At 39.0% G+C, this 25,313-nt stretch overlaps 1 protein-coding gene across 1 annotated transcript in view; it reads left to right on the forward strand.

Annotated features, from left to right (window-relative positions):
- The window catches only part of RGSL1 (regulator of G protein signaling like 1), a 1,267,980-nt gene that overhangs the window by 671,102 nt on the left and 571,565 nt on the right, over positions 1-25,313 (forward strand). The window lies entirely within an intron of this gene.

Raw genomic sequence — 25,313 nt, forward strand, 5'->3', positions numbered from 1 at the left:
CCCTCCCTGGGATCTTTTTAAGCCTGCTTTTTCAGCTTGCTTGCTGTATTGTTCTTGGAAGACAGTTCTTTTGTTAGCTCTTACTTCTGCCAGGCGGGTGTCTGAATTGCAAGCCCTTATGGCTTATCCACCTTTTTTGATATTTTCTGAGGACAGAGTGTGCTTGTGTACTAATCAGTCTATTAATTTCCCTACTTTTTTCCCATCTGTACAATCTGACAGTGAGAGGGTTCTGCATACCTTAGATTTGTATAGATAGCTCCGATTTTATTTGGTTAAGACTAAGGCCATCAGAAAATCTGATCAGTTGTTTGTTTCCTTTCATCCTAGGTCTTTAGGATTGGCTGTTTCCAAGCAAATTAATTCTATTTGGATTTCAAAGGCTTTTTTTTTTTGTTATGTTTTTTCATGGTGAGAACCTTCCTTTTTCTGTAAAGGCTCATTCTACTAGAGCTGTGGCTTCTTCTGGTGCTTTTTTTTCAAGGGTTCAGACACTAATTCTATTCTTGAAACAGCTCCCTGGACTTCTGTGCATACCTTTACCAAACATTACAAGCTGGTCTCTCCAGAGCTAGAGCTGGTTTTGCTAACACCATTCTTCATGGCTTCTTAGAAGTCTCTACTGCTGCTTTCTCCTCCCAAGTTTCTTCTTGAGCTTTGGCACTTTCCCATATAGTAATGAATACTGCAGCAGTGAATGTAAGGACATAGTACAGTTGTGTAAAATCTTATCATAATGGTAGATGTCCTTGCCTTCACTGCTGCAGTAGTAACTCCCTCCCTCCATCCCCCTAGTCTTTTTATTTCCCTCCCTGGATGTGCAGATGCTCTTTGATTTTCCTTGGACTGCTGTTCCTACTGGGGCAATCATTTCTGAAGGTGGTATGCCTGAACATCACCTTTATACCCTACGCTATATGAGGACTATGTAGGAGACGTTCAACATACTTTACAGCAATGGTAGACTTTGGTAGACTGGCTGGAAGATGGGCTTCATGGCAGGGAATCCCATATAGTAATGAATACTGCAGCGGTGAAGGCAAGGACATCTACTGTTATGGTAAGATTTTACACAACTGTACTTTCTCTTAGATTCAGTCAGGAATACAGTGAATCTTAGTTTAGATATTGTTCTTTATTTGTCTTAGTCTGTCCTTCAGTGTTATTTTAAATATTTCCTGTGGTTTTGACCTCTGACATCACTGTGAATATATACTTAGTATTTTCCTGTTCTTTTTTTATTTGTTATTAAATATATTTAAACCTTTTATTGTGGCTGATCTTTGTAGAGATATTTAAGTTTTGAGACTATTTGTGTATTTATTTGGTGACACTGCTTGGCCAGTCCTAATAGCCTTGTTCTTGGTCAAGCTACTATTTGTATTAATATTAATATTACACAGTAAAATTGGACAGCCTTCATTAAGGGCCTTAAAATAGAGAGGTTCTGGTGGCAGTGATAACGACCTTGTAGTCTGGGTAAAGGGGGGCATAGCTACTAAACCTGTGCCAGCCTTTCCCAGGTGTGTGTGTGTGTGTGTGTGTGTGTGTGTGTGTGTGTGTGTGTGTGTGTGTGTGTGTGTGTGTGTGTGTGTGTGAATCAAATCTGAAAAAGTGTGTGTGTCAGCTACTTGGGCAGGGTACGAAGCACTGGTTGGACAGAGAGAGTGTTGGAGGACTTGGCTTGGAACCCTGGCTAAGGACTTAACTCTATAGCTGTGCCAGTGGGGAGTCTTATTGGAGATCTGGGAAAAGAGAGAGGAACCAGCCCCCACACTGACTGTGCTTCTCGTTTGCTCTTAAGGGAAATTGTGCTTGATTGTGCTTGATGCAGAGAACTGCATCTGGGGATACTGTGTGTGTACCTGTTATCCTCCCAGTGAACGTCCGCCACTGGTGCCAGTGGTGAGGATTGAGGCTCCTTGATTACTGGTCCAGTGATGGGTCATCACATATTTGTTGGCAGTGGTGGGGTATCCACATCACATATTGGTTGGCAGTGGTCGGATATCCGCATCACATTTCCCTTATTCTGTTATACTTTACCTTTGTCAACTCATCTAAATAATTCCTTTTATTTATATCTCATATCTCTTTCTCGCTCTCCTGTTTCTACCATGTTTTTAAGTAATCCTTTTTATTTTATCCCACTCACTGGCTAGCTCTTCTGAAAAAATTTCTCTCTTCCCTAATAAGTCTTGAATAATTTGCACTACACATTTCTTAAATTCTGTTCTTTTTACACGTAAGTAGGACAGTGCCATTGCCTCATGGTTACTTCATTACATATATCTTTATCTTAGCTTTTATTGGTGCATGATTTGAAATAGGTACTGGATGTGTGTCAAAGCTTTCAATTAAATACACGTTCTGCTGTGAATATGCAATTTCTATCCAGTCCAATCAAGGTATTATACCTTGGGAAATGATATGTAAATTCCTACTACAGATTTCACATCTTCCATACCAAATATTCTCACCCTCTTTTGATATATTTTACCTTTTAGGTCCACTGATACAGCCTCACTATTGCAAAACAAATTCCAGTCCCCACCCATGAATAGTATTCCCTGTTATTCCCACTGATTATGCAAGATACTTCTGAATGTATATTTCCAGCTTTTAATTTGCATACACACACTAATGTTTGGCAGGCTGATCTCTTATGTAATTGCTTTTATTCTCATTTCTGTTTGAACCCTTGTCAATTTTTTAAGACTTTGTGTCAATGAAACCACTCAAAGAAAAAAAAGCTGAATACATTTTCAGAACCTCATCCCCCTTTAACTTATAATAAACACAAAAATTGTATAGATTGTCAAAATAAAAAGCAAAGATTATACTGCAAGATAGGAGGCAATTTCCCTAAATCAGCAACTCCACTCACAGGCATTACCTATTCTAAAATTAAGGCCACCCATGCTAAAGTGCATATTAGAGTCTGTGTTCCCACTTACACTGCTTGGTATCTGTTCTTTTTTTATTTTTGTTCCCCCTTCCAGATATGAAAAATAACTTGTATGCTTTTACTAGACAGTACCTTTTAGCCTTAAGAAAAAGTGCACTGGTTACATTTAAATAAATTGCATACTATCATATTAAATGCATTAAAGTATTAAGGTTGCAGGGGAGGCATCTACTTGTGAGACTTATTTCTATCTCGTAATTTCAAACTTAATTTATTTTTCACTAAATTTCTTGCCAATTTACCTTTAAATGTTAATTGCACTGCATCTAGAACATTTCACTAAGCACACAGTGCTCAAACCTCTCATAATTAATTGCTTGCACCCGCAGACTGCTCATCTCCAAGTTGAAGCAGCTGGTAATAAGAAACATGAAAAAACATGAGAAATAATTATCTTTAAACTGCGGTGGTGGTGCTGCGGTAGCATTGTCACCTCACAGTAAGACATTGTCCTGTTCGATTCTCAGCTAGAGCGTCTTCTGTGTAGAGACATGCGTGAATGGGCGTACCTTCGTTGAAGGTTGTGCATCAGGGCCGGCAACTCGGCACATAAAAATATACTGCCAATCATTAGCGGACCGGAGTTCTGCTGTGGTGACCCCTAACTGGGAAAAGCCGAAAGACACAACATTCTGCATATAATGTGATTAATATGCATTTACACTTCCCACCCCAACAGTTAGGGATAATAGGATTACTTTTATCTTGTTTCTTTACAGACTTCTTACCTTTGTAAAATATAAAGGTTTGCTGCATTACTACAAAGAAAAAAAGTATTTTATTATTTTAATATATTTAACAAATACAACAGTCACTGTAAGACTAATTTATTCTCACATTTAAAATGCTGCTAACTGCACAATATACAAAACTGCTTTACAATACAACATAAACTTTACATAATAAATGTTTATACAAATAGTAATAAGAAGTAAAACTGGCTTACTCCCAGTTACTTTATTCTCTTCAGTGTCCTTCTAAATATTAAGGACATAAAGTGGGTATATGCTTTACAGTTCACCTACTAGTTTAATACAGTCAACAAAATTCCAGTCTTTCTCAACCACTTCTTGCAAAGCCACATTTTACATAGCTTATCTTATATCCAGTGGATTGATGTTTTCCATTTTCCATTTGTTCACTAATTCCACAGTTTTGCTGATCTTTTTCCTGATCACCTCCATCTAGCAGCATCATTTTTTGTTTCAAGATGAAGGTACTCCTGATTCTTCTAGTCAGCTTCTGTATACTTTTTTCTGTCTCTTAAGTGTTTTCCTTCGGAAGAGTGGAAAAAGTTTCACTGACAAAGTCTCTGGACATTGTTTTTGTCAGAAGGATGAGAAATAGAATCTCCTTCTGCTTGTTGGCTCACTCTTTGTTGACTAAACTTTTTTTTTATTTCCTCCTTAGCTTGTTTTGCATCCAAAAATGCCTTTGATCCTCCACAAAAAAAAATATTCTGAAGACAAATGCCTATAGCAGTTTGAATTTCCCACCTGCCTTGTGACATTCATTGATTTTGGAGACAAACTTATTCTTTTTCTTCTTCTTCTTCTTCTACTACCACTACTGCCTGGTGCACAGTGAATATTCCATGTTCATCATTCTCACTGCCTCAGTGGCACTTAGGGCTATCTGCCAAGGCAACCCAGTACTAGCCAGCTATCGAAAGTTCAGACCCCCCCCCTCCCTTTTTCCTGTGACAACTGATTGGCTGAACTTATATTGGGAGGGAATCCTTCACCTGTCATGGAAAGTGAGTGTTTAGTCTTTTTCTGCCATCCAAAGAAGAAAGCCTTGCACAGGAGCCATTGCTGATTTTTCCAGCCTACTCCTCAGATAAGCACCATTTGGGCCCCCTTTCCTCTCATTTTATTACAGAAATTATTCTGTTCTGTTTTTATGTTTAAATAAACATATTTATTTTAATATTTTATTTCAGTGTTTACAGTAATTCCTATCGGAATGTCTACTTGAAGCAGTGTGTTTATTTGGCTTTTTTATTTAACAAAATGCTTGTTTTTACTGTTTCTGTGGAAACATTCAATATTTCTCTCAGAAGTGCAGTGTGTTATGTGTGCTGTTAGACACTAGTTTTTGTGCAGTCAAAACCACAAATTAATAGTGCCTGTCTTTACTGTTGTTACTTGGTTTCATTTTCATCTTTTGACAGGAAAATATTGCCGAACGTGAATTTTTTTTAGCATTTATACATTATTTACTGTTTGTACGGCTCTGATATGTGTGTTTTTAATACCAGGTCACAATATTAGCATGAATTCATTTATCTGAATGTAGTAATGTGGAGATTTCAACCTCTCTGACAATAAAATACAGTTTTAATTCCTACTAAGCATTATTTTACGGCTGTTTAAGATGGTTAGTGAGTGGAGCTAATTTTAACACTTGTTCAGCACATTGGTTGCTTTGTGTTTATACTTTGTATACTGGAAATTCTTTAACTTTTCTCAGTTATAAAATAATTCTGAACACCTTTCAATCTGTTTTTTTTTTGTAATAATAATACAGTCTGACAGAATTAAGTTGTGTGGGGACCTACTGCTTAGTAGAAACTTTAAGAGCTTATTGCATTACATTATCTAGTACTATCAGTTTTCTATTCTAGTTAGTGTTCTTTTCCCTGACTGATGTATTGTAATTCTGGTATCCCCCATCAAATCTGGTTACACCCAGAAACAAATAAATAAAAGTATGCAGCAGCCTATAGTTAGTGATCCTGTTGGGGACACTGCTTGGCCTGCAGACCAGTTACCTTTTTCTCTAACTCCCTCTAGAGTAGCTTTGCCAGCAACTATGGAACTAGGGTTAGACACATCCTCTGGAGCTGTTCCAGTACCTGGCTCAGGTATGGAATAAACAAACCATTTAGGTCCAGGAGTAGTCTGGGGTAAGACACCTGTTGCCAGACATGATACTCTGTGCCCAGATATTTTATCTAGTAGTGAATTTCACAAGAAAAAGATCCAAAAGCTTCATCATACAGCTGATAATCAGATTATAGCTTTTTATAAGGCCGATGTGGTTTCTTGGCCATGAGTATCTACAGACAGCTAATACTGGCAGTTGTGGTCTCATACATGGCTCTAGTGCTAATTTAGCTAGATACCTTATTGTTCCAGAGAATGGTGAGGAATCTGGTGAGTATAATAGCGATTTCCTACTTGTCGCTCAGTCTAGTCAGTCTGATTTTTTCAGAAGGTGAACCCAAGCTTAAGTCCCAACAAGTGTTCACTTTTCCTTAAAAAAATACTAGATTTAATTATGTTTTTGCTTGAGACCATTCGGGAACTATTTGAGAGCTCAGCAGGGTATATGATCTTATACAGGATAAGATGTCTAGTTCTGTGGCTATTTCCCCTCTCTTTCTAGCCTTGGAAGATGTTTATAAACTGCTTGCAGGACAGCATTATCTATTCCAAATGTCTCAAAAAAGGCTTACAGGAAATATAGGGTCCCCTCAGATATGACAGGTCTCTGTTTTCTCATTTAACTGCTGAACCAGCTGTGGTCTTCCCAGATGCCTGCACAAACAAAAAGTCCTTGGCTTCATCTAGTCCAACATCCCCTGATAAAGAGGGGAAAATCATTAGATCTTCATGGTGAAAGGATGTCTGTTTTTAGTAATCTAGTCTTTATAATGTTGAATTATCAAGACTATATGTAGAAAGTTATTTTACAGTGCATGTACAGGTTGGATGATTTTGCTGCATCCTTACATGCAGAACAAAAGTCATATGAATTAAATTATTCCTTATTTGGCTCAGGTTTCGAAATATGCTTTGAAAGGTGTGCTTGAATGTGCACATACAATCTCAAGAAATGCTGTTGCTGATTCAGCTGTATAAGATAGTATGCTTGGTTACATAATTAGAATTTCTCTGATTTAAAAGGCAAAATTTTGAATGCACCTTTAAGTTCTGAATTGGTGTTTCGTTCATATATTACACAGATTCTCAAACAGTGGGATGATAGAGGCAAATTAAGGCAAGGAGTATCTAGGATGTTTCATGTATGCAAGATGTTCATCATATTGATCACTGCGGCAGTAGCCCTTGTTATATGGGTTATATCCTGCCAAGGAATTAACAGCTTGCCAGCTTCCAAAGCTTCAGAGCACTTTCCATGCACCCAGACTATCACTGCAAGCTGAGCTGACTAAAAGACAAATCTGGGCACAAAGCCCTTCAGAGTTTTCCTGTCACCAAATAATATGTTCCTTTGAGGCTTTCAAGGTTCGACAGTCAACTTGTGTTTTCATTTACTAGGCGGGTAAGTTACCTCTGAGGGAAAACAAACTTCCATTTTCTTAATTTTGTTGATGTTTTATTATTTTCTTGTTCAGGAAAGTAGTTTTAAAGTTAGGCATGTTGTGCTTTAATGGACTGTCTCAAGACTAACATATTTTTAAATGGAGCTGTCATTTTTTATGTCAGTTTAAAAGTGATATAAAGTAACTAAAAACACTTTTTCTGTGTCGAAATTGTGTTTATTTTCCTTTGTGTGGGGGAGTCATAGTGTTTTAAAGTGCTTTTTGCTGTGTTTTTGTGTCAGAAAGTAACTTTTGTGGACTGCTAGTTTTTACTGGCATTTGGTGCTTGTCTTCCTCAGGAAAGAGGCACAGTCTCCGGATTGACCATGGAACAGACTACAGGTCCAATCACAAAAAGAAAAAAAAATAAGCAATCAGCCTTTGCCAGCATGGCAGGCTAGCAGTATGCCTCAGACAAAGCTGGGTTACTCTTTTGTAGATATTTGCTGTCCCTCAGACCACTCAACTTTTACCTACAGTCATTATGGATCAGGAGATAGCCATGTCCTCTGCAGATGTTGGTGTCCCCTCAGTGGGCAAGGGAGAACCACTCTTTTTTGGTCCTGGAAGAGGGAACAGGGAAGGTTTCCCTGTTGTGTCAGAATGGTGTGCCCATCCCTGGGGAAGCTGCTTCTACCATTAGTAACATGGTTGGCCCCAATTATCTTGTCAGAAAGAAACAGAAAACCTAGCTACTCCTCTTCAGTTTTCTTCCCTGGGGAAGCTGCTGCTGGAGTTGAAACAGAAAACCAAACTTGTGTCTAGTCCTCCTCAAAATTCTTTGGATAGGAGTAGTTTACTGGTTCTGGCTCAGGGTTTAATTTAGGCTATTGACCCTTCTTGTAAAGTAGATTTTGGTAAAAGAAAGAAAGATTCCTTTTTGTCCCTGAAGAGATTCAAGATTCTGAGTCTGAACAGGAAGATGCAGGGACAGATACACATATTTTCCTCAGATTTCTGATTCATACTCAAGGAGAGCTCAGTTTCTCTTTTCTTAGACTGTTGCTGGAATAATGAATGCTGAGATTTCTCAGTCCCTCAGACAATACTACAAGTTGTTGCTGAAGTATTTTCCAGAGCTTGCACTCACTTATTCTGGTCTGTCCACCTTAGAGGATGTGTGTGTGTGTGTGTGTGTGTGTGTGTGTGTGTGTGTGTGTGTGTGTGTGTGTGTGTGTGTGTGTGTGTGTGTGTGTCTGTGCTACTGCCTGCATTTTTCTTAATAGTCAGCTAGTGGCCCCTAAAAAGGAACTTAGGATGTATAAAGTTCCTCAGTCTTTTAAATTTGTATACACCATTCCCAAACCTGACCCAACAGCTATACTTTAGTTGATCACACTACTCCTAAGCACTTAGTTAATTCTGATCCTTCTCTTTCTGATAAGGATGGGAAAGTTATTGCTAGGTATGGAAAAAGTGTATACTTCCACAACTTTAATTTTTAGAATTTTGTATTGTCAGGCTCATATGTTAGTTAATTCTGACAAATTGTGAAAGTATGAGAAATGTTTTATCTGCAGTTTCTTCTTGTGAGGAAAAATCAGTTTTAAATAACTTAGTTTCATCTGTTTCACAAGTCACTGCTCATTGTTTCCAGTGTGTGCATGACTTTGTTGATACTTCTTCCGGGGTACTGTTTTGAGAAAGGATTGCATGGCTGCAGTCTCAGAACCTCCCAGATGATTTTAGAAATGAGATTTTAAATTCTCCCTTGGATAGAGATTTAGTGTTTACACCCCCCCTCCCCACTGCAGAGGTGATCAAAAAATTAAAAGTTCCAAATTTTCCAAGGGATTTTCTATCTCATCATCCAGTTTTGGCAACAAACTGAATGAACAGTCTCAACAAAATGCAGGGGGTTTCAAAAATGAAGTCTCAAACCTCCTAAAAAACAAGGGCAGTCCAACAAGTCTGAATGCCTTTTCAAGAAACCTTGTGAACCCCTCCCACCCTGGCCCCTTTTTCTTCCAGATAGTCAGAATCTCCATTTTTCCCTTTGGTAACAGATACTTTCAGACAAATGGATTTTTAAAATCATTCTTCAAGATTACAGATGGCAGTGGGAAGAAATTCCTTCCTCCAAGGGAGGGGGGGGTCATTCCTCATCCTCCAGATCAGACGCTTTTTTTTCAACTGGTTCTTCATAACATGCTGTCCCAAGGATAGAGAGAAGCAGTTCTTCTTTCCCAAGTGGGACAGGGTTTTTATTCAAGGAGTGCCAAAGGAAGAAAATTCTTGAAGACCACTTTTGGATCTTTCTTTCCTAAATCAATTTGTGATTGTGCCTAAACTCAAAATTATGTCACTTCACAACATGTTATCGTTTCTTCCTCTTTCAAGTTTCGTGGCAATACTAGACTTAAAAGATGCTTATCACATCCCTATTTGTCTAGACTTCAAATGTTTCTTAAGCTTTTGTGTATCTGGATCACATTATCAGTTCTCTGCCTTACCATTTGGACTATCCACTGCACCAAGAGTATTCACAAAGAGTCTAGCTCCAGTTATATCTCACTGCAGACTACAGGGTATCCACACTTTTCCATATTTAGACAACTTGCTTATCTTTGCAAAGTCTTTTTCAAATTGTCAGGCATCTCTCTGTTGGGTGACAGATCTCTTAGACAAGCTTGGATTCCAAAAGAACTTCAAAAGTCTTTCTTGATCCTTCACATGGAATTGTGCTCCTGGGATGTCAACTAGACACCTCAGTTCAAAGAGCTTTTCTTTCACAGGTGAAAATAGATCTTTATCTAGATCTCTTTCTAAGGTGTTCCACTCAGACTATGTTCATTGTGAGGGAATACTTCAGGATTTGGGGTCTCATGTCATCTGCTATATTCATGACATCCCTTGCAAGACTCCACAGGAGAAAGAGACAGTGGTATCTAAAATCTCTTTGATCCCAGCATCACCATCCTTTATCTTTTCAAATCCCAGTGTTGGAATTTGTCAGAAGAGAAGTCTTTTGGTGGAGACAGCAGATATCCTTAAATCCAGGTCTCCCCTTCCTCCCTGCTCTAAACAGTCACCATAGATGTTTCAGACTTTGCATGGAGAGTAGTTTCAGGAGGGATAAAATTACAGGGGTTGTGGAACACTAAGGACAGATGCAAGCACATTGATATAAAGGAGTTGCTTGCCCTCGTCAAGGCACTCAACTCTCTGAACCATCTTTGGTCCCCAGGACCTCTATATGTGTTTAACAGATAATACCACAGTTATGTGGCACATCAACAGGCAAGGGGGAACCAGTTTATATCCCCTTTGCAGATTACCCATGTTAGCTTGCGATATAGCATTATAGCACAGTCTCACTCTACAGGCATCCTGAATTCTGTCAACGCAAAATTGTGTGGCAGACAAGTTGAGCAGGACCAGGGCATACCCATAAGAATGGAAACCAGATCATGGGAACTTCCAAGATTTGATCCATTGGTGAGGAGTTTCTCAAATAGACCTCTTTGCCTCCTGTCTGAATAATCAACTGGTAAGATTCTGTTGCAGGACTCCATCAAGAAGACATAGAAGACATAGAAGACAGATGATTTTTCTTTTCCTTGGACAGAAATGTTCCTCTATGCTTTTCCACCATTTTCAATAATATCCAGGGTATTTCTGAAGAGTCATAAGAAATTCTCCAAGGTCATTGTGATGACTCCCTTCTAGCCCAGGCAGCCATGGTTCTCCCTTCTTTTGGAAATGGCCAGGAGGCAATTACCACAAGCTTCCAAACAGAATGTCACTACTTGCACAAGAACAGGGGTGTTTGATACACTCCTACAACAATCAACTTCAATTGACTGCCTGGATGATAGTGCCTTAATTTCTTTTAGACACCTGTTTACTGAGGGTGTACAGGAGGTACTAAAGGAGGCAAGAAAACCTGCACTAGAAGATCATATATAAGCAAAAGGAAAAGGTTTTCTACTTGGTGCCAAAAATATAACCAGCACCAATTCATGGCTAGATCTTCTCTGGCTCTACAATGTTACTTATGGCCTTTTTTATTCCTTTTTCAAGATATAGTTATCTGCCATTTTCAATGCAGTCTCAGGTTAAAATGTTCTTGAAAGGGGTTTTACATAAGAGCCCACCAAGAAAACTGGTGACTCCTCCTTGGTATCTTAATTTTGTGTTAGAGAAGCTAAAAACTGCTCATATTGAATCAACAAATCTGGCTGACTTGAGGTTCTTAACATGGTAAATAGTTTTACTGATTGCTTTGACCTCTTCAAGATGGTATCTGAGTTGCAAGTTCTTATGGTGAGTTAACCCGACTTATTTTCCATAGAGACAGGGTTTCTGTGACAACTAATCCTCCTTTTATGCGTAAAGTGATATTCAAGTTTACTTTAAGCCAAACTGTCCATATTCCTGTTTTATTTACTGAACTTAAAAATGTGGGAGAGAGGTGCAAATGAGGGAGAGAGGATACACCATACCTTGGCTGTTCACAGGCCACTCAGCTACTGTCTTTATAGAACAACATTTTTCAGATCTTCAGATCAGTTGTTCATTTCTTGTGAAGATAAAAAGAGACAACCTGTTTCAAAACAGACTGTTTGCAAATGGTTGTCCAAGGCTATTACCTTTTGTTTTACTTTCCTAGGATCATAGGAGGTTACTAGGCTAACGGCCCTAGGGCCCTTACAAGCCTAGTCAAGAGTTTATCCCCCCCAAAAAAAACTTCAGTCAGCACCTGTTGCCTCTGTCAATGAGAGACACCGGCAGAACCCCTGGGACAAATTTGTGGCTTCCCATCCACTCATTAAGGTTGCTCTTGAAGAGGATCGGTGAGGTACTATGTTTGACATGTATGGAAAGTCCATTCCAGAGATAGGGCAGCCTCTGGAAGACAAACCTGTCTCTCTAGCAGGTTTTGTTGATGTTGCATATTAGATTCAGGCCTTTTGAGCAGGTAATTTGCGAGGAGTTAGACTTGCAGATATGGTGCATCTCTAGTAGGGCAGGGTCCGAGATTGCCTTGTAGGCGAGACACAGATCACCTCTGAGCAATCTGTATGATACCAAGTAGAGTGATAGTGATTTGAGCCTGTCTGCGTAGGACAGGTGTTGGAGGCCATGGATTCTCTTTGCGAGGTATTTCTGTGGCCTTTCCAGTTGTTGCAGATGTTTGGAAAGGTACATACCAAATGTGGCGTTATACTCAATTATTGGTCTAATGAGGGGGGAGGAGTATAGTGAGGCAATTGCCTCCTTTTTTCTGGATGCAGTCCATTTATTAATGAGATGAACCAAGTAAAAGGCTTTTCTGACCACTGCCGCTACATGATGGTCGAATGTGAAATTGTTGTCAACTTATGTACCCAGGTCTCTCACCACAGGTTGTGTACTTAGGAGGTTGCCGTTGATGTGGTAATCATTAGGGGACGTATTTTTGCTGAATGGTATGATGATGCATTTCTTTGCATTTAACTTGAGGCCATGACTTTGGCACCAGTCATCAGCTGCTGTGAGACCCTCTTGCAGTATGTTAATATCATTTTGGGAGTCAGTGACAGCACCCAACTTACAGTCATCCACAAACTTGGTCAGTCACAGGACTTTTGTCTTTGACTGGACCTCTGAGAAGTAGATGACAAACAGTAGGGGTCCCAGGACAGATCCCTGAGTAACTCCACTAGTGACAGGTCTGCTATCGGAGGTGAAGGTACCTATTTTGACCTTGTGGGTCCTGTCAGTGAACCAGTTGGCCATCCACCTGATGATATAGGGATTTATACCAATTTGCGTTAGCTTTTTGATGATGCCATAAGAAAATTATTCCATCTAGGGTCAAGGCCCAATCTATTAGGGCCTTGGGCTTTCTGGAAAGGGTTGAATTCAAGAATTATTCTAGAAGCTGCTAACTGGTCATCTTTACATACTTTTACCAGGCACTATAAGCTTGATTCCTTTTCTAAGTCCAAATCAAACTTTGCTGGGGCCATTCTCTAGGGGCTCATGGACTCTTACCCTTTTACTTCTGAAATGTACTTAGCTAATATAATCTACCCATATGGTCAGGGTTATTGCAGCAGTGATCAATATGATGAACAGAGTACAGTTGTGTAAGTACTACATACCATAAAAGCAGATGTTCAAATGATCACTGCTGCAGTAGTCACTACTTCCCTCCATTCCCCCTTGTTTTTTGGTATGTTGTTTATGCCAGGGTGTGAACATTTATTTTTTTGTTGTTCCTATTTTATTTATTTATTTATTTTACATTTGTTAACCGGAGGTGTCTGACTGAGCCGAAAAGGCCCTTTTTCAGCAGAGGCTTGGGGAGAAAAGCTCCGCATAGAAAAACTACAGATACATTTAGATATTTAGACATAATTAGTATACAAACAAATTACAATAGACATTTTATTACAGTGGTATGCAGCACATTAACAGTTACAGTGGAGAGAACAAACAAGAAAATATTAATTTAAAAATAAAGGTAATTAATAGATGTGTGGTGTACAGCTGACATTTGGAATACAGGTAGAATACATACATAGTACACAGGTACAGTACATACATTGTACATTAGCCAGTGTTTGTGAGTAAGAGGGAAAACTATTGCAGCAGTGATCAATATGATGAACAGAGTACAGTTATGTAAGTAATATATACCATAAAAGCAGATGTTCAAATGATCGCTGCTGCAGTAGTCACTACTTCCCCCCATCCCCCTTGTTTTTTGGTATGTTGTTTATACCAGGGTGTTCCTGTCATTGACCTTTCAGAGCTCAGCCTCCCTCTGTCTGCTGGTAGGAAAGGTCTGAAGGACTTATTGCCCAAACTCGCCTTTTATTCAGCTCAGCTCAAGCTGCCTGACAGTTTGGGCATGAGAAAGCTGCCATGATGCTCTGGAAGCTGGCCATCTGTTCTGTCCTTGGCAGGATATAATCAATATAGCTAAGACTACTGCAGCAGTGATCAAACATCTACTGTTATGGTAAGTTTACTTACCAAACTGTACTTTCTGTCCATACAAGGTGTCTTCCATCAAGGGGCAAAACAAGCAAAAATCCCGGCAAACAAAATTCAGGGATACAAAAGAAAATGACAGAAGGATAATTCTTCAAAACCAAAGAAAAGAGGTTCCTTTCTGAAAAGGAACCAAGCCTCTGCAAAGGAATTATTGTGTTGAGTCACAAAACACCCTTTTCCCACCCCCTGCCCTTTCTACTCTTCCTTCTTCCACCAGGCTGTCTCTCAAACTTGCAGCCTGGCCACAAATAGTCTCAGGCAAATAGTTTCTGAGAATAATTCAGAGAGGATACACTTGACACTGGATAGAAACTCCTTCCCTTTTCAGGGGAATTCCCTCCACATCCACTAGACCATAGAGAGCTGTTTCCTCCAATGCTCCATTACATGGTAGACGCTTCATAGAACTAGTGGTTGTGATACACAAAGACAAAAGATTTTACGCCAGAATCTTTTTGCTACCAGAAAGGGGGCACTCCTGGAGACCCATGCTAGATGCATCCTTTCTAAACACCTTTGTAAAAGTTCCAAAATTCTAAATGCTCACATCACAGTCAGTCATAATGTTGCTTCCTGATCACTGTTTCATGGTGATTGTAGATCCCAAGGACTTATGCTATTCCTATTGTTCCCAATTTCAGGAAAATTTTGAGATATGCCGTGTCTGGCTTACATTATCAGTTTTCTGGATTAGCATTTGGGCTATCTACTGCACCTTATGATTTTACAAAATACAGTAAACTCGCAGTTATCCGGCACCCATGGGGGTTGGTAGATGCAGGATAACTGTAGTTTTTGGTTGCTTGAGAGTTACTGTTAAAAATAGGCCTGACTAATATTACACCCTATACTGTTTGTTTGGTTTGACTTGTTCTCAGGTTGGAGAGAGAGGGAATTTATTCCTCTCTTCATTTTTAGAACTCTAAAACTCTAAAAACATAAAGTATGTTTCTGTGAGGGGAAAACAGAAAGTGCATCACATGAAAATTGTAATTTCTTCGATATTTTTTCCCGGTTGCTTGAGAGTGCCAGTTGCTTGAGGTCTGGTTAACTGAGAGTTTAGTGTATCTAGCCCTTTGCAGAACCCTAGGCATCCACATTTTTCCTTATTTATATGGCTTACTAATTTGTGTAGATTCTGTATCCAGGTACTTGAAATCCTTAGATAAGGCTGTATCCCTCCTTTCCTACCTAGGCTTCAAATTGAACCTTCAGAAGTTCCTTCCTCACACACTCTTAGAGAGTTTTTTTCCTGGAGTGTTTTATAGATACAGTAAAAAGTATTGCCTTCTTGCCAGAAAACAAAGTTCTGACTTATCAGGGCATTTTCTTTGATTTCTGTCTTCTAGATGTGGCCTCAACATGAGAGTTCCTCAAAATTATAGACCTCATGACATAAATGATCCTCATGATTCCACTAGCCAGACCATACATGAGAAAAATTCAGTGCTACATTTAGAATTGTTGGACCCAGCATATTCCTGTTTGGGTTTCCATTTACTGGTACTGGGATGTGTAAAACAGGAACTGTAATAGAGGAGGGATCAACTTTCTCTGAATATAGTACTCCATTTCTCTCTTCAGACCCCAGTCAAGTCAGTCCAAATGGACTCTTCATATTTTATGTGGGAGCATTGTCCATGGGATATCAGGTGCAAGGCTTGAGGGGTCCTCAGGACATGCCAAAGCACATAAACTTTAAATAAATGTTGCCATTGATTCATAACATGGAAGTTCTTCACCACTTATGGACTCCAGGTTGCCTACTAGTGGTCTCAGACATCACTACCATGATGTACTTAAGTGAGCAAGGAGGTACAAGGTCATACCCTCTTTGCTGGTTGGCAGTAATGACCCAGGAGCTGGCTGTACAGCATTCCATGACTGTTCAGCCTCATATATTCCATTAGAGGAAAACATGGTGGCAGACTTTTTCCACAAATACTTTGCTGTCCACAAATTTATAACTTTTCCTTTCTGCCAGTTTTGCTAGGTGCAGCTCTTTCTGCTGGTGTGTTTGCATATTTATTAATGTATGTCTTGGCTGCCTTCTCATGGCCAGACTTGGAGCATACACAAAATTTGTCCTTTCATTTAACAAGTCCTGCTGTGAAGCAAAAGTCCATTTATTTATTTGTATTTTCACAAAATCATTGCAGTTTGCTCCTTCCAGTTTGGGGCTGCAGAAAATTTCAGGTTTTCACTGTGTGCTCTGTTTTCTAACTCAACTATTTTTTGAAACAGCTATTCTTGAGGAGTATCATGCTCAGTCAGCTTTTTCTTCATTTTATGTTCTAATTATTGCAATTTTATCACTTCATCTGAATAGATAGTTAGAGCATCTTCTATCTTTTTCCAGACATTTGTTATTTGACTTGTATATTCCTACAGTGTTCACTTATTTAAAAAAAAACTCTGCGAACGTTTGATTTATTTTTTCCCTAAATTACTAAATAACATCTCCTGTACCAAAGCTGAAATGTGGACTGCTTTATGCTGAACTTCTGCAAGATTCTTCCAAGACAGAGATCCTTCTTCTCTTTTTCTGGTTGATTTTCTTGTACTTTCTCAATTTTTTTTTTTTTGCTGGCATCCGGGTAGAATAATTACTAGTCAATAACTAAATTTTACCCAAATTGGTAATAATGATGGGTTGGATATATGTATATATATATATATATATATATATATATATATATATATATATATGTGTGTGTGTGTGTGTGTGTGTGTGTGTGTGTGTGTGTGTGTGTGTGTGTGTGTGTTTTTTACTATCAATATCAAGAATCACAGTTATTCGTGTATGCACTTAGTCAAAAATAAATGACGGAAATTAAAAAGTTATTTAATCAAAATGGCGACAACGGTAATGTCAATAATTTGCAATTCGATATTATCGACATTACCCAGGTTACCTTGACTTCTGGTGATATTTTACTTACATTTTGCCCCCCCTGCATATTATATATAGAAACTGGAAGATCACACTACAGTGAGGAAAATGGTAAATGTCCTGATCCTCACTGTAGTGCGATCTCCAGTCAGAACGTCGACCTCATATGAGTGAATGCCCACTACCATTCGCTAAGGTGGATTCAAAGATTTTCAAGTCGGCATTATGGAAACTGGGAACCATGCATTCGACCATCCCAGACAGATTTATGTAAGTGCGGGTCAACATTTTGATAGAAAACTTATATATGTATACATACATACATACACACACACACACACATATATATATATATATATATATATATATATATATATACATATATATATATATATATATATATATATATATATATATATATATATAGGTCTACTGTATATATTTGAAAACTCACTTCTTCGAACCAATAAAAAAAAACAGTAACATTGTTTTTGCAGGGGGGCAAGCCCCCTGCACCCCCCCTACTTAAATATACCAACTATGAGATCACACTACAGTGGGGAAACATGTAAATTCCCTTTCCCCACTGTAGTGTGCTTCAGCACCTGTGTTCCTTAATGGTTCATTAAACTGTTTTTAGCGGAAGTGCACTTTTGCTTAAGTGCACTTTCGTGTGACCGAGAATCCACTGTTCATTTTCGAACAAGTGGATTTTCGGTCTTTTTCAGTAGACCCATATGTGTGTGTGTGTTATATATGTGTGTGTGTGTTATATATGTGTGTGTGTGTGTGTGTGTGTGTGTGTGTGTGTGTGTGTGTGTGTGTGTGTGTGTGTGTGTGTGTGTGTGTGTGTGTGTGTGTGTGTGTGTGTGTGTGTGTGTGTGTGTTTTAACTAAAATAATGCAGATTTGAAAGTAGTTTACCTTGCCTGTTACACTATGGAAGGTATTGTTTTCTCTATTCAGCTTTTACTGGATTTTCTTCACAGTTTTTAAGTTTTCACACTGGGAGAGCATTAATTAACCTTTTCATCAATGTGGAGCCATCTTGGAAATGATAAGAGTTTTTGAACCCCCACAAAACTCACTATTTAATATTTTAAACTCTGTTTCCTTTACACATATTTCTCCACTCTCTGCTAAATCGTTTATCTGACTTCCTGTGCCTCTTCACATTATCTTCAGTTAAGCAACAACATTCTTTCAGTTCACTGCTTTTATATCCCTGTTCTTTGCTTTCTTTTACTCTTTCTGTTTTTCTTGTCTTCTTTAGAGCAACAGTGTGTCTGTGGATGCCTGAGAAGCAGCATAGAAAACTTTGGAAGTAAACACGGTGGGGGTTGCTTATGCTAGGATCCAAACAAAATTTGTTGGGCTGAATGCATGCACATATTCCCATTATAAAAATTGCATGTCTGTAAGAGAAAACAGAGAACTCCACAATATAAAATCTGTCCTGGTTTCAGTTTGATGCATTTCCTTTGAAATCCTTTTGGTAGAGTTTATTTATTTATTTATTTGTTAGTCTTTTGTTGACCGGGTTAGTCCAACTGGGTCAATGACCCATTTTCAGTGGAGACCCGAGGACAAAAGTTCCACAAAAAATACAATATGTAAATTATACAAGAAGTATTAACAAGATATGATAACAGACATACATGCAATATACAAGTGAACAAATACAAAAATGAAGAAAGTATAGAAGATAACATAGAGTACATAAGTTATATACAAAAGATAAAAAAATTGTTTTCATATTAACATAACAAATAAACCAGAAATATACCCATTTAAAACTTGCAGAATTGAACAGATAGGAAAAGAAGAAAGGTATTAATAGTGAGGAAGAAATAGAGAGACAGAGAAACATAAATGAGTCTTATGTATAAGGAAATTGAGGCAATCCTTAAAAAGGAGAACATCGATATCTGTGCAATGACTGAGACCTGGTTCAAGGCTCTAGAGAGCACCCATGTATTGCCAGGCTATAACCTATACCACACTTTTCGGCCATCTGACCTTGACCAGAAAACCAAAGGTGGAGGTGTGTCCATATTCATTAAGGATATCCACACCACCAGGCTAGTTGCGCAGCATAATGCAACCAAGGTTATCCAAGTGCAACTAACTTTGGGCAAAACTGCAATCCAAATTGTAGCTTGCTACAGATCCCCCCACCATGTCCTAGGATTCCCACTCTTCTTTTCTTGATATACTGGAAAATATTAGGATTCAACCAAACACCCTAATAATAGGTGATTTCAACTACCCCACCATTAACTGGGAAAACTGCTCATGTACTAACTCCTTCGCTCAACGCCTTCTGGAATTCAAAAATTCCAATACCCTGGATCAACTTATCCACACTCCCACCAGGGGCAACAATATCCTAGACCTAGTCATTACCAACATGAGTGACCGGTGGTCCACAGCTGAAGTCAACTCCTCGTTGGTCAGATCCGGCCATAAGCTAATCACCCTAGATATCCGCATCCCGCCCCCCACCCACCATTAAGGAAACCATGGTAAAAAATTTCTCCAAAGCCAACTTCATGTTTCTTAAGACAGAAGTGGCGAATTTCATGACACCCATGCAGAAGGACAATACAGTTGCAACTGCTGAATCCTACAGAAATACACTCTATAAGCACTTACACGAGTGCATGGATCGTGCTATCCCAAACAGAACCAAGACGCTATCCTCCAAAAGAAGGAAGCGAATCTGGTGGTCCCCTGCCATAAACAAACTCTACAACAGAAGGAAGAAACTGTTGCAAAAAAGAGTAAAATCCCATGAGTGGAGGAGCTCCCTGATCAGCCTCAGTAAGAAGCTGAGATCCCTTATAAGATCCTCCAAAGCTAGCTACGGAAACAAAATCGCCACTGATTCTAAGGGCAACCACAAAGCATTCTATAGCTATGTCAAGAATCTCAATGGCAACACCCAGATCTGCTCTGAGTTACAGCACAATGGCACAAAAATTACAGAACCAACTGATATTGCCAACATCCTGGCAGATAGGTTCAGTGCTAACTTTGTCCCCCTCTCACCCCCTAAAGGGCCCATATCTGTACAGGAAGAATGCAGAATCTCTGTATTCTCATCTATGCAGGTAAAAGCTGCACTCTCTAAAACCAAAAACACAGCATCCATGGGACCGGACAATATCCCAGGCTGCGTTTTACATGAATTTCAGAACAAGCTGGCTCCCCATCTAAGTACCATGTTAATCACAGTCTCACGTCAGGCTTTGTGCCCACTGAATGGAGAACAGCAACAGTTATACCACTCCACAAAGGGGGAGCCACCATTGATCCTGGGAACTATCACCCTATTAGCCTGACAAGCCTGGTCTGCAAGGCCCATGGAATGTATCATTGTGGAACTCATAAACAAAGACATTGGTAACCTCCAAACTCTGAACCCCACCCAGTTCAGGTTTGTGAAAGGCAGATGATGCCTTCTGAACCTGATTGACTTCTTTGAGGCAGTCACCAAAGCCGTAGACAAGGGTAAGGTGGTTCACACAGCCTCTCTTGACCTCATCAAGGCTTTCGACACCATCCCCCATTCTGGAATTATAGTTAAACTCACTAAACTAGGTATAAATCCCTATGTCACAAGATGGGTTGCCAATTGGCTCACTGACAGAATCCACACTGTAAATGTTGCAGACTCCAAATTAGACTTCAAACCAGTGACAAGTGGAGTACCACAGGTTTCAGTCCTGGGACCTCTCCTGTTTGGTATCTACTTCTCTGAAGTACAGGCTAATACAGAAGGCCTTTGGCTAATGAAGTTTGCAGATGACTGCAAACTAGGAGCCATAGTCGAATCCCCAAATGATGTGTACATCCTACAGAAGGGCCTCACTGCGGCAGATGCCTGGTGTCAGAGGCATGGCCTCAAGCTCAATGCCAAAAAGTGCATTGTCATCCCCTTTGGTAAAAACTCTCTATCCATGAACTGCCACATAAACAGCAGTCTACTTAACGCCGAATGTGTGATAAGAGACCTTGGGACCCAGGTGGACAGTAGTCTCTCCTTTGATGATCACATTGCCACAGTAGTCAGGAAATCCTTCTATGTGGCACACCTCATCACAAAAGGGTTCTTATCCAGGAAAAAACAGGTCATTGTTCTCCTCAACTCGGCACTCATTATACCCATTATAGAGTACAACACCCCTTTTGGAATGTACCTCACAAGACATCTGCAGCAGCTGGAAAGGCCAGAGAAGTACCTCACAAAGAGAATTACTGGCCTCAAACAGATGTCCTACACTAACTGTCTCAAAAAACTCCAGCTTTACTCTGTAGCATATCACCTACTCTGAGGAGATTTCTGACTAACATATAAAGCTATGTTAAGCCCAGAGCTGTTGGACATTCTGCACCTAAAGAAATCCCAGTCCCTCTGAGCTACATGCTCTAGGGACCTAAACCTTGTCATCACAATAAACAGGACATGCTGGAGGGATAGATTCCTGTCCCAGAGACTTCCTTTACTCTGGAACAAGCTATCCATCTATGTCAAGCAAAGTTCCTCATTAGCACTGTTCAAGAAAAATCTTGGTGAGTGGATGGGAAATAGGAAATACACCTTGGGGATCACTTCTGTGGCTCTGTTCGACAGGGGCACAGAAAATTAACTTTCTTGGGTGGCGTAAGCCAGGGAGCCATGTTGGCTAGGCTTGCTTAGACCCTTGGGCCAATAGCCTAGTATCTCCCTATGAATGTAAATGAGAAGAAGCAAGAGAGAAGCAAGAAGTTAATTTATTTTGGAGGAAAAAGATAGTGAATTAAAGTATACAACTGTTTAGTAGAGTGAGAGAGGTTTTACAATTATTTGTTGTATTTTTCTTTAAGGAAAAGAAGGCATGTTAAAGACATATTAAGAGAGTATGAGTTAGGTAGGGTGGTGATAAGAGCTTGAAGGTGAATTAGCAAGGTAGTTTTTTAGTTCTTTTTTGAAGAGCAAGGTTGATTTGATATATCGTGTATTATTGGGAAGTTTGTTCCAAGTATGGGATATTGAGCATTTATAGAGCAATCTGTCTATTGATTTGTTTGGTTTGTATGTGTTGAGTAGAAATTGTTCTGAGCTTTGGACAGGATGTGTAGGTATATAGAGGAATATAAGAGTGGACAGAAAGGGACAGTCTGTAAGTTTGTTAATTAGTGAATGGGCCATTTGTAGCCAAGATAGTTAGAGTAGATAAGGGAATTCAAACCAGTGTAGTTGTTTAACAGTGTCAGTGGTGAGACTTGTAAGGGAGTTTACAGGCAAATCTAGCAATTTGGTTGTAAGTTTGTTCAAGTTTGGCTATAAGGTTGGCTTGGAGGAGGGTAAATATAGGGGATGAGTAGAGTAGGCAGGGGAGGAGGTAGGCTTTGGCAAGAGAAGCCCTCTAAGTAGTGGATAGATATTTTTTGTTTCTATACAGTAGATCAAGTTTTTGATTTGTTGTTTTTTTTTTTTTTTGATGTAGTGTTGGATGTGAAGATCAAATTTTAGTTGGTTGTCTATTGTAGTACCTAGGAGTTTGGTATGGGAGTCGGCATGAATGATAGTGTTGTCCAGGGAAGAGATACAGAAGGAGGTACTAAGATTTAGAAAGGAAAAGAAGTAATTATTTTTTTAGGGTTAAGGATGAGTTGGTTATTAATCATCAGTGTTCATTGGTGTTGAAAGAACTCTCAGTGAGGGTATGGCAGTCAGTGAGGTTATTAAAGCAGGTAACAAGAGCAACAGTAGCATACTGTATCAGTGAAGAGGTGAAGTGTAGATTGTTTGTAAACATATGAAAGAGTAGAGGCCCTAAGATGGATCCTTGAGGGACTCCTGTTTGGCAGATTGGAAAGGAGAGCAGGAAGTCTGCCATTTAACAGGTTGTAGTTTGTTATTAAGATAGATAGAGAATCAGAGAATAGTGGAGGAGGAGAGGTTGAGGTTGAGATTGGATAGTTTAGATAGGAGCTTAAGGTGGGAGATGGTGTCAAATGCCTTAGGTCCAGGAAAAGACATAACACCAATTTACTTCTGTTTCTAGCCTCAGTGACAGACTGGGTAAACGATAGAAGGGCTATGGAGGTGCTGTAATGGAGCCTGAAGCCATGTTGAGAGTCGAAAGGTTTTCCTGAAGTAGGTATTTGAGAAGTTGTCTATGAATGCATTTCTCTAGGATTTTTGAGAGAGGGCAGAGGATGGCTATGGGTCAAAAGTTGGAAGGATCTGTGAAGTTACCTTCTTTGTGAAGGGGAATAGTATAGAAGAATACTTTGAAAGAGTGGTTTATAAGGATGGAGGTGGGATATGCGATAGTATTAGCTGCAGGTTTGAGAAATTGTGGAGGTAGGTTATCAAAGGTGGGAGAACATGGTTTAAGTTTCAGTAAGAGAGATTTTACATAGGCAGTGGAGATGGGTTCTAGGGAAAAAAACAGGTGCTGGGGGTGTTGTGGTATTGTGTTTGGTTTTGGTCAGGGGGAGTTAGTTTATGGATGGATTCTATGAAGTAAGTGTTAAGCAGAGTAGCAATTTCAAATGGTGTCTTATTGGGGAAAGGATTTGGAGTAGTAGGCTTCAAGAATCTTGTTCATGGTGTGCCAAATTTTTTTGGGGGTTTGAGTGGTGGGTAGATTGGGCTTCCTGAAATATTTTTTCTTGTTCTAAATAATGTGTTTTTTGTGAGATTTCTTATTTCTTTTAATTTAAGGAGGAGAGAGGAGGATTTTAACTTTAACCATTGCTTCCAAGTACTGTCTCTATGTTTCATTAAGGAGAGGATGTGTTTGGTGAGCCAGGGAGCAGGATTTGTTTTGACTCTAATTTTTGTAACAGGTGTTAGGTTGTTTAGTATGTTAGGTAAAGTATTGTTGAAGTTAAGAACAGCATCATTTAGAGAAAGGACATAGAGGTGTGACCAATTAACCAGAGAGAGTTGGTTGTTAATGGTTTCTTCATTAAAGTTAGCCAGATTGCAGCATTCTCTGTAGAGGTGGGTTTTGGATGTGTGGGAGGGTAGCCTTTGTGTGAAGGTAGGGAGGAAGTTTCCTCTTGATGATACAAAATCAACAGTTGACCATTTGGGACAGAGAAAAAAAAAAGTAACTATCTTAGTGTAGAAAGTCATGTAAACTACTTTTAAATAGTTTAAGAACAATATTTATGACCACCCCTTCCCTATTACTTTTCCCAGTGATACCTAGAAGTACTAATTGTTCAGTTTCCCAGTTGCTCAGTTTTGTGTTGGATTAAATATATTGAGCATGAAGATTTTAACACTTCCTAACCATCAACACAGAGCTCTGCTGTTCTTTTGTAACTATAGTATATTGGACTATCTAGCAACCCACATTGCTGTTTTGAAACTTTGCCAAAGAGATATGCACTATATATTTACAGAAGCTTCTACAGATTGTTGTAGAGGCTCTTGCAAATTTAAACAATATGCTGACTTTATGTATAGATTATGGGTTTAATCTTGATATAATTTTTCCAAGAAAACAGCAGTTTTCAAAAGAAAAAAGTCCATCTTGTCATCCTAATAATCTGTCACCTGGTTTAGCAGTTTTTGAATGTTCTATTTAAATCCTTTGTCATTTGTAAAAAAAAAAATATATATATATATATATATATATATATATATATATATATATAAATGCTGTTGTATCATAGGTATGACAAATGTGTACCTTCAGCCATAATGAAGAAAACCAAGATGGCATGTTTTCCTGCAGTAATGATTAGCAACTCTTAGTAATAATTTACATAATTTATTGCTAGATTTATAAAAAAACCTCTTTAAAGTTTTTATTTGCATTGCAACATACTGGAGATGAATATAATATTTTTTATAAAAGTATTTCTGTTAAATAGCATGTGATATCATGTACATTGACGCTTAAAAAGCAAAGCTGCGCAGAAATATATACTCTCTTTCACAGAGCTCCTTAGTTGCATTCTCATGTTTTTGCAATTTACCTAAAGAAGGGGGTGGGAGAGTGGAATTACAGTTAGTCTTGTCTTCAACAAGCTAATTAATAATTAATTTTCAGGGCATATTTTGTATATATGTTTCAAAATGGCATTGGTGACATTTGTAGAGCACAGCAAAGTGCTTAATTTCAGAAT

This window comes from Protopterus annectens, chromosome 10.part0, assembly GCF_019279795.1.
Source record: "Protopterus annectens isolate FY-2018-M chromosome 10.part0, PAN1.0, whole genome shotgun sequence".
In the NCBI taxonomy this organism is placed as follows: domain Eukaryota; kingdom Metazoa; phylum Chordata; order Ceratodontiformes; family Protopteridae; genus Protopterus; species Protopterus annectens.